Source organism: Sus scrofa, chromosome 14 (assembly GCF_000003025.6).
Source record: "Sus scrofa isolate TJ Tabasco breed Duroc chromosome 14, Sscrofa11.1, whole genome shotgun sequence".
NCBI classification, from domain to species: domain Eukaryota; kingdom Metazoa; phylum Chordata; class Mammalia; order Artiodactyla; family Suidae; genus Sus; species Sus scrofa.
Window position 1 is genome coordinate 99,296,357 of NC_010456.5, and position 23,919 is coordinate 99,320,275.

The 23,919-nt window shown below is 39.3% G+C and overlaps 1 protein-coding gene across 8 annotated transcripts in view; it reads right to left on the reverse strand.

The window, feature by feature from the left end:
• The window catches only part of SGMS1 (sphingomyelin synthase 1), a 310,846-nt gene that overhangs the window by 149,091 nt on the left and 137,836 nt on the right, over nucleotides 1–23,919 (reverse strand). For all 8 annotated transcript variants that reach the window (XM_021071757.1, XM_013983509.2, XM_021071761.1 and 5 more), the window contains one exon: nucleotides 1,963–2,002. The gene's annotated coding sequence lies outside the window, so the exon portion shown is untranslated. The remainder of the gene's footprint in view (nucleotides 1–1,962; nucleotides 2,003–23,919) is intronic.

The following is a 23,919-nucleotide window of genomic DNA, read 5'->3' on the forward strand; positions in this document are numbered from 1 at the left end:
AGCAATGTGGAATCCAAGCCACATCTGTGACCTACACCACAGCTCAGGGCAAAGTCAGATCCTTAAGGGTAGATCTTTAACCCACCGAGCAAGGCCAGGGGTTGAACTCATCATGGATCCTAGTTGGGTTCATTAACCGATGAGCCATGAAGGGAACTCCATTAAGCCTTTAAGTTTTAAAGTATTAAATTGGAAACAAGAAATTCACAACTGACCTTCCTCACCTCCCACACTCATCTTTTCTCACCCCCATCTTTCCTTTTCTTTCTCTTTCTTCGAACTCTTAAAAAAACTGTCAAAATATGCACAACATAAAACTCATCCCATCTTTCCTTAACTGAAAATTAAAGTCTGTAATCTTCTATCACAGAGGTATTTCTCCTTTTATATAGTTACAGTAGATAAACAGCTAAGAAAAATACATAAGAAAACTAGAGAATTAAGCCAGTAGGTTCAAAAATCCAACTAACAAACTTACAGAAAACAGAAAAAAAAAAAAAGTGGACAAAATGAAATTATCAAAGAATATAAGAAAATTTTCCAAATTAGGAGTTTCCAAATTCAAAGGACCCTGAACGTGAACAAACAATAATACATATGTTCCAATGTGATATTTCAGAATTCTGGGGATAAACAAAAGAATCAAACATTTTCCAGCAAAATAAAACAGTTTTCACACGAGAACTTTCAACATAAGTCTCACAAAGTTCAGTCCTAAACAAAATATAGTCGGAGTTCCCATCATGGCAAAGCAGAAAGAAATCTGACTAGGAACCATGAGGATGTGAGTTCGATCCCTGGCCTCACTCACTGGGTTAAGGATCCGGTGTTGCTGTGAGCTATAGTGTAGGTCACAGCTGAGGGTCAAATCCTGCGTTGCTGTGGCCATGGCATGGGCCGGCAGCTGTAGCTCCAATTCAACCCCTAGCTTGGGAACTTCCATATGCCTTGGATGTGGCCCTAAAAAGCAAAAGCAAAAAAAAAAAAAAATATATATATATATATATATATATATATCATAATAAACATTAAATACGTATTTAACCACAGACTATAACATGACTGCATGAGATAGGAAGGGTAGGTGTGTACTGAAGGTAAAGGATTATGTATAAGAGGTAAATACTCAGCAGGAATCAATGGATATGTCTATAAAACTTTAAAAGAAATCAGTAAATGCACTTAAAGCATACAGCGTGCTATTTGGCAATAGTTAGGTGGATATCAGAAAACATAACTAAAAAAGTTGAAAAGTACCATCTTTGGTTAAAGGAGTAATAAGAGCATAAGAAGAACAAGAAATGGCTGTTACAGTGTTTTTTTAATTTTAAACAATGTATATGCAATTATCTCAAAATAAACCAAATAAATGAATAAATGGGTGGAAGGAAAGATGGGAGGAAGGGAGGGAGGGAGGAAAGAATATTTAACAAAGCAAATCTACAAATTGTTACACAGTAGAGATCTCCAATGTTCATCTACACAGAAAGAATGAAAACAGCAACTGTTCTAACACTATGCAAACGGTTTCTTGTGGCTCAGAATAAAATTACCAGTGACAGTACCATACACAAGTTCCAAAAGTGCTATATCACAAACAACTAAAATGATAACACACTTGGAAAATGGTATTGGATGCTTCAAAAATGTGACTCTAATAATGAAGACACTGGTATCAAATACGTATGTAAACAGTTGGAAGAAAATTATTCTCAAGTAGGGAAAAAGTACTAGTTGTAATATTATGTTTTATAGAAATACGTGATTATTAAATACACATGTGTAACTACATTAATTAAACAAGTATAAACATGTATTTGACTATTATATCTATATCCCAAAATATTCCTTATATATTTAAATTGGCCACAAAAATTGTTTTATTCTTCCCAGTGGGAAAAAAGAATGAGAAACATAGCCTACACATAAAAGGTTTATAAAAAAAATTAAAAATCCATTTACCTGAATCACATTATCTTTCTTCATCAGTCTTCCTTGCAATCTAGAAGAAAATAATAAGTAAATGAAAATGATCTTCCAACAATGAGCTGCTTCTAAGGAAAAAAACCTAAAATCCAAGCTATTATTTATTTCTTGTTCCCAAGGGAGAGCAAAAATTGTTCTTTCCCATTTTGTAGCTGATTTGCAACTGTCATGGTATTCCAAGTAAGTTTTAACAATGCCAAGCTATATAGAAAGGATATAAAGCAAATGCCAATAAAAAAATTGCATACCAAGTGCATCTAATAGTGTAACATGACTTTTAAAATCATATAACTTATGAATTATCTCCACAACATTCAGGTAAATAACTGCTAATTGACAATATGAAGAAAGAAAATAAGCAAAAAAACCTATTTTCAAAACATAAGAATTAGAACTCCAAGGTGAAAAGAGTAGCAACATGTTTAAATTTTATTTTTACCAGAATGCAATCAATAGTAAATTAAGTGGAACTACAGACCATATAAATATGTTTATAATCAAAGAGCTTATAAACAGACTTTCACCAACATCTCCTTAAAGGCTTAGAAATGCTTCCGCATTTAACTTCATGAAAGACTTTCACAACTAAAAATAAAATATAATCCTTCACAAATATATATGTGAATATACATGTGAATTATAGAACTTCAGAAAGAGGGGGGAAGTACCTTTTTTAAAAATTATTAAACATTTATATTAATGCATTGTATACATACAGAAAAACAGGCATCTTGAGTGGCTTACTTAATTTTCCTAAAGTGAACACAAATGTGTAACCACCGCTCTCCCTAGAGTTGACCACTTCCCTGACTTCCAATGCCACACGTTCATTTACCTGCTGGATCAAGGATCTGTCTGACCAAAATAAAATGTTTTAGGGAGAGAGGAACAAGTAGTCACAGACTGCAAGAGAATATTATTTCAGAAAGATGTTGACATGCCTGAGGAAGGTGTTTTGGACGGTTGTTTGAAGTCAACCTGCAAGGTCTCCAGAGATGGTGATAGGGATGGAATAGGCATAGGTAGTTACAGAAGTCCCAATAAGTGACCAGAGATAGAGAGCGGAACTTAGGGGACTTTGGGAGATCACTGTTAAGTTAATAAATTGCTCAAAAAAGCCATCAGAACAAGGCAGGATTGACCGACTAGTGGAGGCATAAGAGTTGCCTTAGGTCGTTGAGCTAGGGATGGGATGACGCCCGCATTCAGATTCAGATGAAGGGCAGGAGTTAGAGGACCACTCTTCTGCTGATTTGAATACACACCTCACTGGATACTAAGGAGGAGCTACTGCTTAAAGAAAGAGGAAGAGGAGGTCTTTTCGAACCCCGACTCCCCTTGGATGATAAAACTGTAGCCCACCAGAACCTCGGGGCAGAGCCCCCTTGCCTGCCTGCTTGCATCTCTCACAAGCGTCCAATCTCAATAAATCTATTTCTTGCCTATCACTTTGTCTCTCATTGAACTCCTTCTGGGCGGAGGCATGAACCTGAACCTCAGTGAGTCCAGACATCGGGTGAGTGCTTCTAATTCAAAATGTGGGTTCAATTCCCAATCTGGGTTTTGGCCGGGTTCAGTCCACTAGTGCTGTCAGTTTCAATAGTAGGAATTGAAGCTGTTTTATGATACAAATAGAAGGGGAAAGGCCTTATTGTCCAGGTTGAATGTACTGCTGGGAGTGAAGTATGGGAAGTGGGAGCAGAGGGGGCCTAGGGAGTTTGGACCTCCTTCCAATAGGTACAGAAACACCTATAAAATAAAAAATAGGTTTAGTCTACTACTAGTCTAACAGCTAGACACCACCTCCTTTGATCTTCTAATTGCTCTGAAGACAACCTATCAGCCTATAGACAGATAAGATACTGAGTCTCAAAGCAAAGTTTAGTGTCCAAAGTTGAACAGTTAGTAGGTGATAAAAAGCAGCTCATCTTTACAACTTGTAAGCCACCCAGGGCTAGAGACATCTGAAACAAAAAGGACAATGTTCACAGAAAAGCAGCCACTGTAATTAGATTCAGAATATATCGTATTGTCCCAGCTCACATTTCATTAAAGGAAAAGAACCAAGTAGTTCAGGTTCCACAAAGTCTGAATTACCCCAAAGTTGACTGGTTCTGTTACTTGTAAAGTAGGCACACTCATCTTTCTGTACCTCAAAGGAGAAGTTTCGAAGGAAATGCTTAAACTTGCCAAGGTATAAATTTCTGACATGCTAACTTGTTTTCTCACTCATACGCTTTCCCACTGCAATGAGGGAAATCAAAAGAACATGACATCCCTCAGAGAAAGCCACAGATGCAGAAGGCAAATTACCACCAAAAAGTATTGAGGAACCTGAGATAATGCCACCTTCAAATGATACACCACATCTGCATGAATATCTAATTCTGTCATAAGTACTTTCAAAGAGCAGGGGCCAAACTGGGAACACCCTTCAAAAAGGGAACTTTCTATTCTGCTACTTAAGAGAAAAAAGATATAAAATATCTAAAAATAGCAAAAGGCACATAGCTAAAACGGGCTTTTTGTATCCTCACTGCTAAGTACAAAATAATATCAGTGGCAATAACTATGATTATCAGACATCATGAACTGTCTTCACATTTAATCCTATAAGAACCCTACAAGTGGGGAGGTGTTGGGATCACCAATTTATCAAATGCAAACATTGGCCCAAACAAGTTACACACCCTGTGCAAGGTCAGAAGGTTGTCCAAGGTCACAAACTTCTCCAAGATCATAATTTGAGGAAGTAGGAAAGGGTCCCAAATCAAGTGTGTTGCATACCAAGGACACATCATTCTGGCTTAATGATGAAAACAACTAAATTCGCTTTTCAATTCCAAATCATTTCATCATTCTTTCACTGTTTTCTGGTATCAAATTGTTTTTGATGTGTCCTGAGCAAAGGATATGGACACGCCTTCCTCCTGTGAGACAGGGGGAAGTGCCTTGTTAGCCAGTGGCTTGAGGACAGGAAACAAAAATAGGTCTGGATGGACTCTTTTTATAGATTAGATAACTGCTAAAGCAGCTGAGGGCTCTCTGGTGACTGGCTTTCTAAGGGATCTAGCACAAGGAAAGCACAGTAAAAGCTGAGGGCTTGATTTTACAGTAAACACATGCTGTGAAAATACACCGTGAGAAGTTCTTTATGGGACTAGTAAGTAAGTGAGTTAACTATGCTCACCTCCCACAGTAAAGCATCTAGGAAAAAAAAATTATCCTAATTATACTTACATGGCCGTGGCTCTAAAGTTTCAATTAAGACCCGTGGCAAGATGTCGACATTAACCCAGTGACATTCAGAGGAATACTGGGGGGAGTGAGGATGACAGGACCCTGTGGGGCCCTCCCAGGTACAGAACCTCTCTGTGTTCCCTGTTTCCTGTTTGTAGGAAAGAGGCTTCACTCAACCACCTTGACCTTCCCTGAGTTCCAAAGAGCAGATTCAAACAGTTATTATCATCAGAGTGGAGAGTAGGCACAAACAAAGGAGAAGCTGTCAAGAAACAAGAGGAAGGGTCCTGGATCCTCATCATGGAACAAACATAACAATACCTTGAGTTCTTGTGCGGGAACCAAGACCTCCACCCAGGTGGAGGATGGTAACCTCAGGCAGAGCACAAGATTCCTGGAACAGCGCCCTGTTGCCTCACTACCAACAAGCAGAAGAAAGTCTGCACATAGCAGAAAATACCAAACACTCTGACCCCATCCCCAAATGATTAAATTTCCTTTCTCCCTATAAAAACTTTCATGGAGTTCTCATCATGGCTCAGCAGTAATGAACCCAACTAGGATCCATGAGGATGCGGGTTCAATCCCTGGTCTTGCTCAGTGGGTTAAGGATCCAGTGTAGCCGAGTTGTGGTGTTAAGTCACAGATGCAGTTCAGACCTAACGTTGCTGTGGCTGTGGTGTAGGACAGCAGCTATAGCTCCCATTCGACCCATCCCCTAGCACCTGCAGCCCTAAAAAGCAAAAAAAAAAAACAAAACTAACAAACAACAAAAAAAAACTTTCACGGTGGAGCAGAAGCTACAGAGTTGTTTTGTGGGCATGAGTCCACCCTCTTCCCAGGCTGCCTACCTCCTGAATAAAGCGACTTTTCCTTTCCAACCAGCCACATTTGTCTCTGGAGTATTGGCTTTTGAGTGGAGAGCAGCCAAACCTGAATTCAGTAACAAGGACAGTAAGGTACCCTTCCCTTAATCACAATAGTTCCGGTACAGCAATGCTCAAACTCCTGTGCTTTTACAACTGGTAACTTCCTCACAGGAAAAACCACACTACAGAAAGAGAAGACTCAAAGTAAAAAGGAATGAGCCTACAAAGCAAGGCTGAGGAAGGAACAGATTCTCTAAGGCATGGCAAACTCCACTTTTCAAGTTTGTGTTTGTAGGGCCAGGCCTTTCAAGCCTTATGACTCCCTCCTTGGGCAGGAAGGGTGGTGGTTTCAACTTGGGGGCCAGCCTGATAGATAGATAGGGAGAGGCTGCCCAGGAAACAATTCTGGGTGGCAACGTCGGAATCAGCTGTCATCATGGACATGTGACACAGAAACTGCAGCAGCCACGCTTTATTTTTTGGCAGCTCTGTCCCAAACTCCATTATTATAATTCAGTTGCTTCTTCTCAGGGGGAAAATGGTGTGTAATTAGACTTGATAATACAGATAGACCAATAACAGCACAAAATTGATATAATTACCTTTTCTCTACTTTTATTATATTATCTGTTAAAATTACATTTTATTAGATAGTAAAAACCACTGAAAGTTTCCTCATTCTCACTCATAAACGGCATGTCAGGTAAATTAAATCTTAGTTTAAGAACACAAAATTCAAAGTACAAAGTTAGTCCTTTCTTCCCGTCATGCCTAGCTCTCAGTAAACATAGTTTAACTGAACCTTTTTCTTTTTTCTTGGCCTGGAGAAGAACCTTTACAATCTTCAAAGCCTTCAAAGTTGCAAAGCCCCAGGCATCCTGTCTAGTTATGGTGACTGGAAGTTGCAGTCTCTTGCTGGAGACACCGCAAGGCTTGCTTCTGCTCGAAGCTGAGACCAGTGCTCTTCATCAACCACACTCAAGGAAAGTCCTAATCTCCCCTTTGCTACAGGACATGCTTTCTTTTTCCAGATTAAAAGAGTTGTAGACTGAATTAAAGTTGTAGACTACCAAGAATTGTAGACTGAATGTCTCCACCAGCCCTTCCCCACAGCTTGCCACAATCTGCAACACCTCCTGTTTCTCCTGGGTCAATCAGAGTTCTTTCTCTGAGCTGTGTGGCTAAGAAGTAAACATGAAATACAAAAGAAACACAAAAGAAAACACAAACTAAAGAAAGAAAACACAAAACAAAAAAGAACAGCCATTAACTAACTTCCCTGAGAGTTTAGCAACTTCCCAGCTTAAATTGGGAACTTAAATTCTCAACTTCCCAATTCTCTTAAATGCCCTTTCCTTTTCCCTCTTCCTCTGGAAAAAGCACGTGAATAGATAAATTAGAACAGCTTCACCTAGAAGAAAAAAAATAAGGGAACAAATTGTAGTCTACTAAAACGTGGGAAGTGAAGGAGAGGATTTAAAGGGGGAGGATTGGGGAAAATTGCCGAGAAATACACCACACAAACACAAGGCACTACTTACCCCCAAAGATAACATTACCAAGGGTAACAGCAACTGTGTACTCCAGGAAACGATAAGAGAACTTAATACCACAAAGTGAGACAGTGATGAAAGTTTAGAAGCTAATCCTAAAGATCTGTGACCTCAAGGCAAACAACTGCACCTCCCCAGCTTCTCCAACAGGAACCAAGTGCCTTCCTTAGCCTGAGGGAAAGACATGTACTTTATCCCTTTATTCAGGCAACATTTAGTAAGTGGGATTATACAGAGATAAAAGAGTGGCTTCCCTGAAAGAATTCATAGTTTTGCAGAGAAAACCCCCCATAAGCCAGTATTTACATACCTTGGAAGTAAAGAGCAATATCAAAAAACACAAGTACCTTCCTGGTAGGGGCCAGGCACAATTCCTAGACATGTTACGGATCCCATTTGAATCCTTAAAACAAGGCTGGGAGTCTGGCAAATGCCTTCTCCCTTTTCCTGATGGAAACTAGGGTGTATGGGACTCAGAAAAGGGCTTTCAAACATTATTTTTTTATTCTAATTAAATCTTCAGATACCCTGCATTGTGCCCCAAAGACAGTGCTCAATCCCTATTTTACCTTTTGCAGGATGCCCAGAAGAGTCTCAAGTTCCTAGAACTTTTACTGAGAAACACACAAATTGAAGTCATTTTCTGATATCACAGGTCCTGTTATCAAGGGCCCCCATAAGCAATGCCCTGACACTACTTTATGGAGATGAGTTTTGGTTATTATTTTAAATTCCTACCCATAGATATGCCAATATAATCTTCCTCAAATGTGTTTAATCACAGCTCCTTAATGGCAAGAGCCATACTTCATCTGTGTTTATATACTGCTCTCAGTAACTAGGGCAAACATTGGTTAAGCACCCAACAAAACTCAATCATGTTCCTCTGTTACCAATTATATCAAATCAAGCTCTCAGTTCACCCACCTCACTTTTCACACTTAGTCATTATTACTCAAACTGCATTTCTGCCCACCTTCAAAAGTTGTATTCACTGCTAAGTGTTTGCCCTTGCAATTCCCTACTGCGTCCTTCAACCTCCCTGTTCCCCACATCATTAGTCCATGCCTGTTGCCTGGCTTAGTAAGAACAATGGAAATAAACATATTTGCAATAATGAAGGACTTGTCTACATGCTCTTTTCTGACTTTAAGAACTTTTTCTCATCTGGGGTTAACAGATGCAAACTATTGCCTTTGGAATGGATAGGCAATGAGATCCTGCTGTATAGCACTGGGAACTATATCTAGCCACTTGTGATGGAGCGTGACAGAGGATAATGTGAGAAAACGACTGTATAAATGTTATGTGTGACTGGGTCACTTTGCTGTACAATAGAAAATTGACAGAACACTATAAACCAACTATAATGGAAAAACATCATTTAAAATTTTTTTCTCAAAATATTACATGCACACCAATAAATTATGGATTTGTAATTACATCCACGTAATATTTTAGTATTATGTAAAACCATCTTTACATAGTCTTATGTCACTATCAAAAAAAAACCTTTCAACTAAAGTAGGATCAAAAACTATAATGCCTTTAAAATAATTACCTAAACTATGTCTAATCTACTGATGTCTAAGTAGCCTCCCTTTGAAAGACTCCCTCACACTACCTCCCTAATTAGTTAAAAAGTCTCATAATAGGAGTTCCTGTTGTGACTCAATGGTTAATGAATCTGACTAGTATCCATGAGGATGAGGGTTTGATCCCCTGTCTTTTTCAGTGGCTTAAGGATCTGCTATTGCCATGACCTGTGGTGTAGGTCACAGATGTGGCTCAGATCCTACGTTGCTGTGGCTGTGGTGTAGGCTGGCAGCTACAGCTCCAATTCCACCCCTAGCAGATGTGGCTCTAAAAAAAAAAAAGTCTCATAATATATGTTATGCCATATATCAACATAAAATATAAATACTTTAAAAATTAATCCAAATCCTCTGCCTTCTGTATCTGGATTCTTTTCAGATATTCAGAAGAACAAATATTTACTGGAAATTAAAGAAACTCACAACAATGAGAATTTCCTAATTTCCTTTTTAAATACTTTAAAGTAACATTAAGGCTTTCAAAGACACTCAGCATGTATTGTCAAACCAAGCCACCATAATAAACGCTGCAGGACACAAAAGCTGTCTTTTGTGTTCCTAAAAAGGGCAAATTTTAGCTGGCTGACAAGAATATAAAATGAGCTGAAGAGAAATCCCAAATGTATCTAATACAGATCTATCTAATACAGAAACAATTAAATCCAGTTCTAAAGCAGATTATGAGAAACACTTTTTAAAACAAGAATCAGCTAATTTACTCAACTGACTTTGCAGTAGAGACATCACAGTATCACACCCACTCCTACTTCTGGGGATTCTACCACCCTCAGGCTCAGCTGCTTTTCGGTGGCCATCTACACTATCACATAATTCTCGTCCCCACACACAGTCATCCTGGATTGCTCCTGGGAAAACACCTGACCAAAAGGCAGCCCTTCTCAGGCTGGCCTTGTGCCTAAGACTTGTGATTATTGGCTAAAAAGGTGGAGCCAGCCATCAGATTCTCTGTCTCAAAAACCAAGATTAAGGAGTTCCCATCGTGGCACAGTGCTTAATGAATCTGACTAGGAACCATGTGGTTGTGGGTTCGGTCCCGGCCTTGCTCACTGGGTTAAGGATCTGGCGTTGCCATGAGCTGTGGTGTAGGCTGCAGACGCAGCTCGGATCCCGCGTTGCTGTGGCTCTGGTGTAGGCTGGTGGCTACAGCTCCGACTGGACCCTAGCCTGGGAACCTCCATATGCCATAGGATCGGCCCTAGAAAAGGCAAAAAGACAAAACAAAACAAAACAAAACAAAAAAAAACCCACCAAGATTAAGAAACTCTAAAGGAAACTGCCAGTTAGATGTTGGGATAAAAGGTCAAGAGGCACACTGGGGGTCAGGGAATGTGTCATGGGCCAAGTCTGTTCTAGAAAGTGAGCACTGAACCCATACCAGTGCGTAAGCCGGGATTATCAAGAGATCCACATCCTGATTACCTCCTTCTCTCCTCTACCTTGTCTTGAGCAAAAGGAACCTTAAATATTTTTGTCAGTTTTCAGCAAATTAGAAAGGCATTTATCCCAAGAGTCTAAAAGTGTGAACATTCAACACACAAAACTGCTGGGGAAATAGTTTTTAAATGATTTCAAGAAAAATTGTCCAAGACTTTGAAACGGGCAAAAGAGATTCCCAGATGTCCCTCCCTTCAGTGGGTGCTTGACATCACCTACAGGGCTGTCCAGGGATTTTCTGAATCAGTAGGACTATGCACCTTTGACTAACTGTTACTTTACAACTCTATAAAACTGACCGCAGTTCCCAGTAATTCTTATCCGCGGTGTAATGCAAATAAAACGTGATCTGTCCTGAAGGAAAGATAACCCAAATGTTACATTTCATTGCTCTTTTTATTTTATTTTTTATTTTTTTAGGGCCTCATCCACAGCATACAGATGTTCTCAGGCTAAGGGGTCTAACTGCAGCTACAGCCACAGCAACTCAGAATCCTGAACCCACTGTGCAAGGGTAGGGATCGAACCCGTATCCTCATGGATACTAGTTGGGTTCTTAACCTGCTGTGCCACAATGGGAACACCTTTTTTATTTTTTTTATTTTTTGCTCTTTTTAAACCAAATTTGTTATCATTATAACAAAATGCTATAATGAATTATAGCATTCCTATTTTTTTCAATTCTTCAAATTCTCCTTTAACTCCATACATTGAATAAAAACTATGAGGATACATTCATTTTATACCTGCATGCAACACTTTGTAACTTTTTGAAGATTACTTTTTTTTCCCTCTTTTATTGGCCGCACCTGAGGCATGTGGAAGTTTTAGTCCAGGGATCAAACCTGTGCCACAGTAGCAACCTAGGTCACTGCAGTGACAACCTGAGCCACCACAGAGACAATACTGGCTCCTTAACTCTCTGCACCACAAGAGAATTCTTTAGCATTGCAAAATGACTCTTTAGCAATGATGATCCTTTTTTTTTTTAATTTTGTGATTTTTTATTTTTTCCATTATACTTGATTCACAGTGTTGTTATTTTCTACTGTACAGCAGTGACCCAGTCATTATATATATTCTTTTCCTCACATTATCCTCCATCATGTTCCATCACAAGTGAATGGATATAGTTCCCTGTGCTATACAGCAGGATCTCATTGCTTATCCACTCCAAATGCAATAGTTTGCATCTATTAACCCCAGATTCCCAGTCCAACCCACTCCCTCCCCCTCCCCTTTGGCAACCAAGTCTGTTCTCCAAGTCCATGAGTTCCTTTTCTGTGGAAAGGTTCATTTGTGCCATATATTAGATTCCAGATATAAGTGACAGATGATCCACTTTAAAAATCACTGTCACAAACACCTAGCAGAGTGCTTACTATCACTTACAGCAATGGACAACAGGGGATAACAACCTGCATAAGGCCCTTATAGATGCAGATCATGCATCCACTTCTTAATGGATCCAATGTAAATAAAATCCAAGGAAATGCATGCAGAAAATTGTGTGTGTGTATGTGTGTGTGTGAAAAACACAGCTAAAAATTACAGTCAGATCCATATGGTGAAAACAGGTGGGACACAGCCTAGAATGTAAAGCAAACTCATTTATTAAGAAAAAAATAATAATCTTGATTCTAATCTGTTGCTCTTATCTTGTCCTTAAAATTTCTGAACTAAATAGCTACACCTCTAAATTTGCAAGTGATACACATACATGTAGGCAAAATATTTTTAGTTCTCAGAGTCTTTAAACTCCTCAAAATACGGGGCTTAAGGGTCTCTATTCATTGCTTGATCTGACTGCTTTAAAAGAAAAACCACCGACATTGGCAGAAAACAGGGCCAAATGATTCTGCTTTACAGAAACAATGAGTAGGAGTAAATGTATCATTCATTTTTTTAAATGTTTTTTAAAAAACCATCAACTGAAAATGAATAGGAGTTTCTTGATGTATAAGTAAATCTAATGCATGAAAATATATTTCCACTTAGGATTTACACAGTAGAAATCACAACTTGCAAATAGTCTCCTACTAAAACTAAAAATAAGTTTATGTAATTTATAAAATGTGAGTGAAACATTTTTCAAGGCTTTGATAACTATTCAGAAAACCATTTAAAGCTCCATGCAACATATAAAACTGCTCCTACTGAAACCGCATCCTTAGATTTAGAGAATCCAAGTTTCATGTCATTCCCAGATCTATGCAGGGACCCCCTTAGTGTGCAGACTCTTCCTCCTCCTCAATAACTACTCTTTCCTTTCGGGGGCCCATCCACCCGGCTCTCCACTCCCCAGTAGTCAGTCAAATTTCACTTTTTCAAAACTGTTCTTGGGGAGTTCCTGTTGTGGCTCAGTGGTTAATGAACCCAACTGGTAACCATGAGGTTTCGGATTCAATCCCTGGCCACTCTCAGTGGGTTAAAGATCTGGCATTGCCATGAGCTGTGGTGTAGGTTGCAGATGCAGCTCGGATCCTGCGTAGCTGTGACTGTGGTGTAGGCCGGCAGCTGTAGCTCCAATTCAGCCTGGGAACCTCCATATGCCACGGGCGCAGCCCTGAAAAAGACAAAAAAAAAAAAAAAAAAGAAAGAAAAGTTCTTGGGCAGCAGTTTCCTTTGCTTCTCTGCTCCAGAATTTCTCAGAACCCTAAATATGCTAATAAGCACCGGGAATCTCCAAGAAAAGGCCACAGTAACATCACATATTTTGCTTCTGGGAACTCCAAGGACTCGATCTTAGAAATTAACATCCTAGGGAAAAATGATGCACTTGGCTTGGCTCTTGAATTTCCTTGGCTGGATGGCTTCTTCAGCCAAGAGTAGAGCATCCATCCAGGCCAGCCACAAGCAAAGACAAAGGGAGCCTCGCCTCCCAAGTGTCATCTGAGGACAGGAAGAACTGCCCAAGAATCATTCATCCACTCACTCACTGCCCCATGCTTTAAGTCTTCATCATTCAAGTAGTAACAACCATGGGCTACAAAGCGTCTCCTTCTTTAGGAGGTCTGGTTAAAACAAAAATCCTCAAATGGCTCAGTAATCAAACAATAAAATGGAGACTTAACTGCTGAAATAAAAGAAAAGTAACCTTCTGGGCTAATTTTTTGTCTTCCGTTTCAGTAAGTGAAAATATTTCTGAAATGTACTACATTTTTTTTTTCTTACTTTCCCCCTGTTTGCAAAAGTAACAGATGGTCACTGGATGATAGTAGAAAACAAAAATACACACAGACAAGAAAAATCACCAATAACCTTGGCCCTCAGTCAGAATCACTTACCATTTTGAAATATTTCTTCCTGGTCCCTCTTCATTTATTTGTTTGTTTGTTTGTTTTGTCTTTTGTCCTTTTTAGGGCCACACCTGTGGCATATGGAGGTTCCCAGGCTGGGGTAAAATCAGAGCTACAGCTGCTGTACACCACAGCTCACGGCAACACCAGATCCTTAACCCACTGAGAGAGGTGAGGGATCAAACCCGAAACCTCATGGTTCCTAGTCGGATTCGTTTCCACAGCACCATGATGGGACTCCCCTAGCCCTTCTTTAGGACAACAGAGAGATAAGGATTTTTGTGTGATCTACTGATAAATACATATATAGTGTTAAATAAATATTTTCTTTACTTCCTGTATAATTTTTGTATGTTTTTTGCATAATTGTGTATACTTTATATACTTTTTATACACATTTTTTGTATACTTGTCTTACGAATTCATTCATTTTATAAATTTAGGACTATACCTACTGTTTCATAATCACTTTTCATATCACAACACATGGACATGTTTCCAGGCTGTTAAACAATTAAATATTCTTCTACATCTTTGCCTTCTGCCCCCTCCTCTATTTTGAAAGGTAGTTGACTCACTGTTCAATGGAGAATTAGGAATTTCCCCACAACTTCTAATAATATTTTTTTATAAGAGTTACCCAGGTTTACTGTAAAATTTTGGAAAATGCACTGGGTTTTACCAAATACATGCATGGGTTTTACCAAATACACACATGCATACTACTGTGTAACTTGTGAAAACTAAACATTTTCCTACATCCTTAAACACACTACTTGGGTTATTTCCTTTTTTTTTTTTTTTTTTTTTAAACAAGTAGAGTTCCCAGAACCCAGTTTCACATGGCTGTCATGAGTCAAAGGTCATCATTAAGAACATCGATTACCATAATACATTATAGTTCTGGGTGCAAATCATATGTACACAAATCAGGATGAATGACTCCAGGAAATGCCCTATGTCTGATCTGTTTCATTAGTTTTTGGTTTTTTTTTTTTTTTTTTCTTTAAAGAGTTTTTCAACATCAAGCTTTTTAATCAGTGGTCTCTTCCTCATGAAAGTAAAAGAGACATAAAATAGCTCTCAACCCAGTCTGTGTGCCAAGTGAGTTATTAATTCAAACAGGTTTTCCCCTACTCTCTCAATAGGAATGGTAATAGAGGAAGAGGAGGAGGATGAGAATGAAAGAATTCTTTTTCCTGTTACTATGACTTGGGTGATTTCCAAACAACTTCCATTATTTCTGAGCTAATGAAAAGTCTGTGTCAACAGTTTTAATGAACTTTTCTTTCCCACAGTCAGTAAGAAATGCATATCCCTCAACACCTCCAAATTTGTATAAGAGTATCTGGAAAAAGTTTACTCCAACAACTGCAAATTTTCTGCCGTCCTTCATCAGAAGACATTTCTGCATTGATCACAGTTTCCTCAAGCCCTGTGACTTACCTGATTAATTAAGACCCAAATTTGAGGCCCAAGCATTCTGTGAGATTAAAGATACCTTTTAAAAAAGATACAATCATCTGATGACCCTCCTGCATAATGAATCAACCTCTTCATTAAATCTGTTCCCAAAAACACATGTCATATTCTAGAGGCATATGATTAAGTGAAAGAGGCTGATACCATCAGGCAACGAGAAGTGTACATTTACCAGAACTAACCTCTAACCCTGGTCCTATACAATGGACAATACAGTTGTACAGTGTCCTAAGGGGATATATGCAAGTGACCTTTAAAAATTATCTTTTACTGAAGATACAGAAAGGGAGTTTGGAAACAATCAGCACAACAAATGACAGGCAAAATCTATACCCAATCCCTTCACAGATATTAAAACTTTATCTGCCACAAAACAAGCATTGAGCAAATTTTCTGAACAAGTGAATGTTCTCAAACAATAACGTTTTTCATTCACCAAAAGCTCTTTCCCTCCATGAGAACCATCAGGATTAGCATGAGATTATTTTGAGTATTATTATTAGTATGAGATTATGCAGCCTGCCTCTTATTCTATTTGAATTTGAGGGAAGCCTGCACAAACACCTACTAGGGTAATAGTGACAAACTGCCTCAGGAGCATCCAGTTTCGTCAGCATTCTAAAACCACAGAAGGGAAAGACCATGTGCGAAACAACTTGTCCAAAATAGCCGCAAATTTGTCCTGCAGTTCCCTGGTGTGCCATTTCAACTCAATTATATCCACCCTCCAAAAGTCTCCCTTTGAAAGGTCAAAATCACTCATCAGAAAATAAACAAAGCTCAGTTGAACACATTTGCCTGAAGCAAACCAGTAATTCGAAGAAATGCCAATCGGCACCTTCCTAGTAGGGGTTGAGTTCAGTCAGCTGCCAATTTATTTTTTGACTTTGAGAAAGGCTTTTCAGCCACCTCTGTGCTTCAGGGTGTGTGTGTGTGTGTGTGTGTGTGTGTACCGTGCATTTAATTTCTAAGACAGGGATCTGGGTGAGATGCACTCATCTGTGATTTTGTATTGAAATGATTTGCATTTACAATTATTACAATTATTCTAACTATTCCAAATTATGAGCAGGAGTTGAGTTTGATTACTGTTGATTAAAAAATTGCCATGGGAGGCAATGTAATCTAATGATAAGAGACAAGTTTGAAATTAAGAAATGTAAATATGACACGTACCTAGAAGACATTAGAAATACATGGGGATATTATTGGATGGCACAGTCACTGAGGTCCATACTGGAATTTAGTGCTTGGTTCCAAGGAAGCTAAATGTCCAGAAATACGTGGCACAGGCCCACACATGAGGTCCTGCCTTAAATAACAACTGTGAGCAACAGGGAAGAATCTGGATTTCAGATCATATGGTTTCTTATTAGCTATGACCTTTAATGACCTGTGGTTAAGTCATTTAACTCTGAGCCTTGAGCTCCCTGAAGGTTAATGGGAATATAATTATCAACCTCAAAAGGTTCTTTTGGAGACAGATGTATAATATCATGGTGGGCCTGGGAGCAAACTGCCCCGTTCAAATCCTGGATCTACACCCACAAACTTCCACATATACAAGCCCTGGTATGTTCAGCTTAACCTCTTCAGTTTCCTTATCCATAAAACTCAGGCAGGAAAGGTACAGGGTTTTGATGAGTTGTGGCTCAATGCATTTTAGCTATTGTTATAATTAGCACAGGGCTAATTATTAATAGGTGTTTAATGTATACGCTGACTCCATGGCCATGCAAGACCACATTACAGAACCCAGAGGCACAATTTCCAAAGCTTAGTAACTACACTTGTCTCAGATCACCACTGACAAGACCAATCAGTAAAAAAGAAATCGGGCTTATTCTTTATCGTATTAATTGACATTTTAGCAAACTGTCTTTCAAAACAATCTACATGTTAGTGGGTTTTTTTATAAAGACACATTAATAGCATTGAATAATGAGACACAGTACACAGAGAGGTTTCCAGGTGTGTCCCACAATATAATTAATAGTCTAGAGGATTAAATGGCAAAAGCCAGGCTCCAGACTCTTGGTTAAACATTGAAAAATCTAAATATAAACATAAACAAAAACAAAAGCCCAGTATCAGTTTCTTTAAACTCCTCACAACCTCCTAATGAGATTTAACTTTGCAAAGATGGTGAGAAATAACAACTCTCATTGGCAGAAATGCATTGACATTGGTAAGAAGGCTAAGCCCCACCCCACCTATGGTTTAACATGCATGAAGCCGACAGAAAAATACCTCATGAACTGGTAACACACAAGTGAGAATGAACAACAGAGCAACAACACAATCCTTTGGCTACAATAAGTGGCAGGTCCCTCAGAAGCTTAAGACTTTCCACTATCAGACACTCATACATTCCCCATATTCCAGCATCACAAAGTTTCTCATCCAGGGAAGTGAATGGCCCCCACGCTCAGCAGGCTGAGCTTACAGCTCTTGGATTTTAATGGGATGCTGGGGCTCAGAATCAAGATTGTGCTCTGTCAAGTGAGGGCCTTAATTAATGACTAAATTGTACCCGCCCGAAATAACATTTGGTTGAAAAATATCTTACTTTTAGGAGTAAATGTTTAAATAGATGTGATATATTTAATCAGCATCTTCTCACAACTGCTGGCAGGATGAAAAATCATGTTAAGCTAAATTCTCAAAAATGACTGTTCTTTCACACAAAAGATGTTCAAATTCTAGGTTTACTAAGCCTAAGAGTAAGCCTCCTAAGATCTCAAATCTAAATATACTTTGAAAGAGAAATTTATTCTACAAATATACTCACGTGTGTGAAATAATGAAGGACATATAAGGATAGATTTCTCAGTATTTTTTATAAAAGCATTAAGGTCTAAATGGGGCTAGTTTAATAAGTTCTGGTCACTCCATACACTGGAATTGTGTAGCTATTAAAACAAATGGGATAGATTTGTAAGTGCTAATATGAAATCATCTCCAAGAAGTAATGCACAATGAAAAGGACAAAGCATAGAACAGTGTGCATACTGTGTACAGAATACGCTTACATTTGCACAAGACCATATGTGAAGAATACACAAGCAAACTGAAACCACCTCTGAGGAAGAAAAGGGAAGACTAGAATGAAAGGAGAATTTCTACATCCCTTATGATGCTTGGGGTATTTTTAAAACCATGTGCATATATTTCTTTCTTTCTTTTTTTTTTTTTTTTCCCCTTTGGTCTTTTTAGAGCTGCGCCCATGGCATATGGAAGTTCCCAGGCTAGGAGTCGAATCAGAGCTACAGCTGCTCGCCTACACCACAGCCACAGCAACGCCAGATCCAAGCCAAGTCTGTGTCCTACACCACAGCTCATGGCAACACTGGATCCTTAACCCACTGGGATCAAACCCGCAACCTCAGGGACAGTAGTCGAATTTGTTTCCACTGAGCCATGTCGGGAACTCCCATGTGCATATATTTCATTTTTAATTTTAAAAAAAGAAACTACAAGTTTAACCTTCTTAGTAAAACAACAGAGGCTCCCTACCTGTTGATTTTCTTTAATGCTGAATCCAGCACATTAAATGATAAGCATGACCAAGGCAGGTGGATTTTTAAAACACAGTGGAAAATTACAGTTCCTTGCTTCTCTACAAAACTAACCACCTTTCCTAAATTTTTGCAGATGAGGCACATACTTTCCACAGACACCTGCAGAAAACAGGCCTACAACACACTTAAAAAGGCTGATTTTGTATTCTGGTATAAATAATTCTTTAATGGCTCGGAATTTCTTGCTGCCTCTACCGTCAAGCAGGTTATGGCGCCAAGTAAAGTGTCTTCCGTAAAGTAAACATCACAAAAAGCACTCTCCTGCTTGCCTGTCAGTTGTTTATCCCTCAATCAAACTAGGGGACTGGAAGAACCTACTCACATCAATAAATACCCTCATACAGCTCACTCACTAATCAGAATCACACTGTGTGCTCCACTGCCGCCCCCACCCCCACATCCAGAAAAGCAACCAGGCACCTGGGAGTACATAGCTCCAGCACATGCCCCCAGCCAGCCCGTTCCTCCTCAAAACCTGGGCCAGCTCAGCTGAGACTGGACAACAGCTGTATCTATCCCAAGAAGGAAGAGGCATGGCCAGGGATGGCCCAAGGCTCTTGGACCCCAACTGAAAGGCAATCAGCCACCCCTGCAAACTTCCTACACTACATTCCTGGTGTCACATGGCTTGGGGAGAATTAAAACAGCTCCTTTCTACCAGCTCCTAGGCCTGCCCACCATCCGGGATCCATTCAGTCCAAGCTTTGTGATCTTAAGCAAATGAATCAGCCTCTTTGTTCCTTATTTCCTCATCTGCAAAACAGATAGTAGTAATGCAGCCACCTGTTGCTCACAGAGTGAGGCTAAGGCAAGTAAGGCTTCTGGCACATAGGTAGCCCTCCATGCATGTCAGCATCTAGTACCATCATCTTTAGATACAATCCTAATTCCTTACTGGAATTAGGCCTCCTATTTGGTTTCCCTAATTCCATTCTAGCTTCTATTCAGTAGTACATGGGGGGAGGGGTTTTACAACCCTGTTTAATCTACTCTCCTCTCTCCACTGAAAAATGACAACACTCCCCCCACCACCCCACCGCCCCACCACCTATTGTTGTTAGAATGAAGTCCAGAAGCCCAGGTGCCACCTCCCCAGGTAGCACTTTAACTAGGAGCACTCTGGCTCCATCCACACTGCTCACCCCCCAAATAGGGAAAAGTCCTTTGCCAGATGCTCCCAATACTTTGTTGAACTCGTTGCACTTACAAATAGGAAGATGCCTAATAGGGACCATTCTGCAAGAGTGTGTGCACTCCATTCACCTTCACCATTATACTACCGGCCTGGTGACAACTCAAACAGCTGTCAACCAACAAAAAACATCACGACCCCTCTTTCCAAGTACTACAATGCACATGACTACAAGAATGTTAAACTTGGAAGTCAGGAAAACACAGCTTCACTGCCCCATTACATTAAACTTTTCCATGTGGAATTGAAAGGAACCCGTGAGATTCTGTAAGATGAGCCCAAAGGTAACTGGGTATTAAATCTCACATCCTTCAGTTGATCTGTTCAGACCAGGTGATTCATTCACCTACCATCAAAAGCCAGGCTTAACTAAATCTCAGTTAGCATGACTCTTGGTTACAGGTTTCACTTCTGGAAACATCTCATTTACCTATTTGAATGCAAGCCCTTGACTTTTCCTCTCAGGCTGAGAAAGATGCCGCCAAAGTGCTGGGAGTGAAAGTATGGGGATATCACCCTCCAAAGAATTCAGTTTCTAAGAAAAGTCCATTCATTTTGCCTTGGACAAGATGAAGAGAGCAAAGACTACAAGCAAGTTGGGGGTTAGGGAAACAAAACTCAAGGTCTCATTGATTTCCCACCACCCTTGCTTCTCCAAGGAATGCTGTTTGTGTGGGCTGGAATACCTTAACCTGAGAAATGTAAGGTAAAAATTCCTTTTCTCCTTCCCAGAAAAGAGTTCACAGGCAATCGCTTCAATACTTTCCTCCCCCTTTTTAAAAACAAATATTTCAAATTGTGATATAATACACATAAAATTTACCATCTTAACCACTTCTGAGTATAGTCCAACAGCAGAAGGAACATTCACGTTGCTGTGCAACATCACCACCATCCATCTCCAGCATTTTCATCAACCCAGACTGAAACTCTGTGTCCACACACACTAGCTCTCTGTTCCTTCTCCCCAGCCCCACCCTCCAGGCCTGGAAACCACCTTTCTAGCTTTCTGTCTCTAGAACTCTATTCTAGGTACCACATATAAATGGACTCATACAGTGTTTGGCCTCTTGTGACAGGCTTATTTCACTCAGCATAACATTAGTTCATCCATGTTGTTACATGTGTCAAAATTCCCTTCCTTGTCAAGGCTGAATAACATTCTGCTGTGGGTATATACCACGTTCTGTTTATCCACTCATCCATCAATTGGTCTCTCAGCCATTGTGAATAATGCTACTACGAAACATAGGTGTGCAAGTATCTCTTCAAGATTCTGCTTTCAATTCTAGAACTGAGGTTTCTAGATTACATGGTAGTTCCATTTTTAATTTTTTTAAAGGAATTACCATACTGTTTTCCAAAGTAGTGGCACCATCCCCAGCATTGCAAAAGGGTTCCAATTTCTCCACATCCTTGTCAACACTTGTTATTCTCTGGGTTTTCTTCTTTCTTCCTCCCTCCCTCCCTTCCTTTCTTATGATAGTAGCTACTCTAATGGCAACCCCTTATATTTTTAACTTTAAAACTGGTTAATTGAATGAAAATTTTATCCCACTTATGCAGTTGGCTAAGAACGTTAGCAAATCTGATTCTCATGAGTGTGCTGAATATTCATCTTCTGAGACGCACTGCTAAGATAAAAAAGCTTTGGACCCAAAACCATCCTATATTAAAACCTGAAACTGCCACTAATCCTCAGTTTCCTCATTTATAAAATGGAGCTGTGAATGCCCATTTCTTAAAGTTGTGGGAAAATCTAAGTGCAAAACTATATAAAGTACTTAGCAGGGGCTTGGCACCTAACAAACACAAAGAATGACAGATGATGATAAGGAGGAGAAGGCTCTTATTACTAGAATACGACTATGAGGTAAGTCACAAAAAGATCTCATATTTAGCATTTTGTATGTGCATAGCCTTTCGTCATGTATTCAGATAATCCTGCTCGACACAATTTATACACATACTCCTCAAACCTCAAAGGTATGTTATTGTAGCAAGATAGCATTTTCTTTCTTTTTAATTTTTGTGGCCCCATCTGCAGCATGTCAAAGTTCCCAGGCCAAGGACAGAACCTGTGCCACAGCTGTGACCCAAGCCACAGCAGTGACGATGCCAGATCCTTAACCCCCTAAGCCATCAGATAGCATTTGCTAATTTAAAAATATATAAACATAAATATTCTTCTCCAGAGTAGGCAGGATATCAGAAACTTAGCAGTGGTAGCAGCACAAAACCGCACCTTTTTTCACAATTTGAAAAAGCGATAATAGCTTGCCACATATTTTAAATTACACTTATTTACAGCAACAAGGTAAAGCACACGTTGAGATAAGATTGTTTTTCTCTGTTCTCTCAATTAATTAAAGAGTTAATGCCAAATGGCTATCTTCTCAAGTATGGCTTAGGCTAAATTCTCATTCTATATGAAAAAAAAAAAAAGAAGTTTTATCTGTCGAAACCTCTCTAGGTACTTTTTACTTTATGTCTTTATCTGGCTTCTTAAATTCACAGAACTGAAGGGAAAGACACAGAAATCATTTAACCCAAATTCCCATTAAATAACAGCCGTTGGTTACTAATGCTTCTACCGATTTACTGATAAATTACATTAACATATAAAAACACTTGAGAACCTGACGCAGCTGGAAAAGATGTGCGCATACTTCAAATTTAAGCAAACCAAACAAATGGGAATGAAGTTTAAAATAAAAGTTAAATCAAAAAGGTGCAAATTCATCATCAAAACACTTCAAGACCGCTCAGGGCATGTGCACACAACGGGCATCAGGCATCTTTTTAAGCACTCTACATTTATTACCACTTTTAATCTCTATAGAGGATTCTGATTGGGGTTCTATTAATATTATGATGCACTGTAAATTAGACTTTAACATTTGGAAACATCACTTTATGTACTCCACTGAGAAATATTCAGACAAAATAACACCTCATTACGTTACTGGCTCAGGTTTCCAGATGGTCTTCATCTCCCCATCTTAGCTACTACAAGCTCGTACTTATCTCCTCCTCCCGCCCACCCAAAGAAATGCTTCAAAACATGGGATGCCCTAACAATGGCGTTTATTTAGGTTTATTAGTTCAGGTTTAACCAGGAAACTCTGTTTCAACCATTGTTACTTTTTTACTTATTTATTTTTATAGCACTTTTTATTACTCAATTACATTTATAATTGTACAACGATCTTAACAACTAAATTGTATAGCATTTCCATCCCTAGCCCCCTAAGGCCGCACCCTGGGCACGTCGAAGTTCCCAGGCTAGAGGTGGAATCGGAGCTACAGCTGCCAGCCTACACCACAGCCACGGCAACGCAGGATCCGAGCCATGTGCAACGTACACCACAACTCACAGCAATGAATCCTTGCCAGAGTGAGGCCAGGGGTCAAATCCGCATCCTCATGCATACTAGTCAGGTTCATTTAGCTGCTCCACAACAGGAAATCCTCAACCACTGTTACTTTAAATTGCCTTAAAATTATTTTATAATTTCAATAATAAAGGCAGATGGGTATGTAATTTTTAACCCTTTATTTGGTGGTTGAAGATTTAATGAGGGATCCCAGTTGATTCTCAAAGAACTATCAATCCTAGAAAGGCTCATGGTCAATGAATATCTATCATAACTGGGTCTCAGGGATC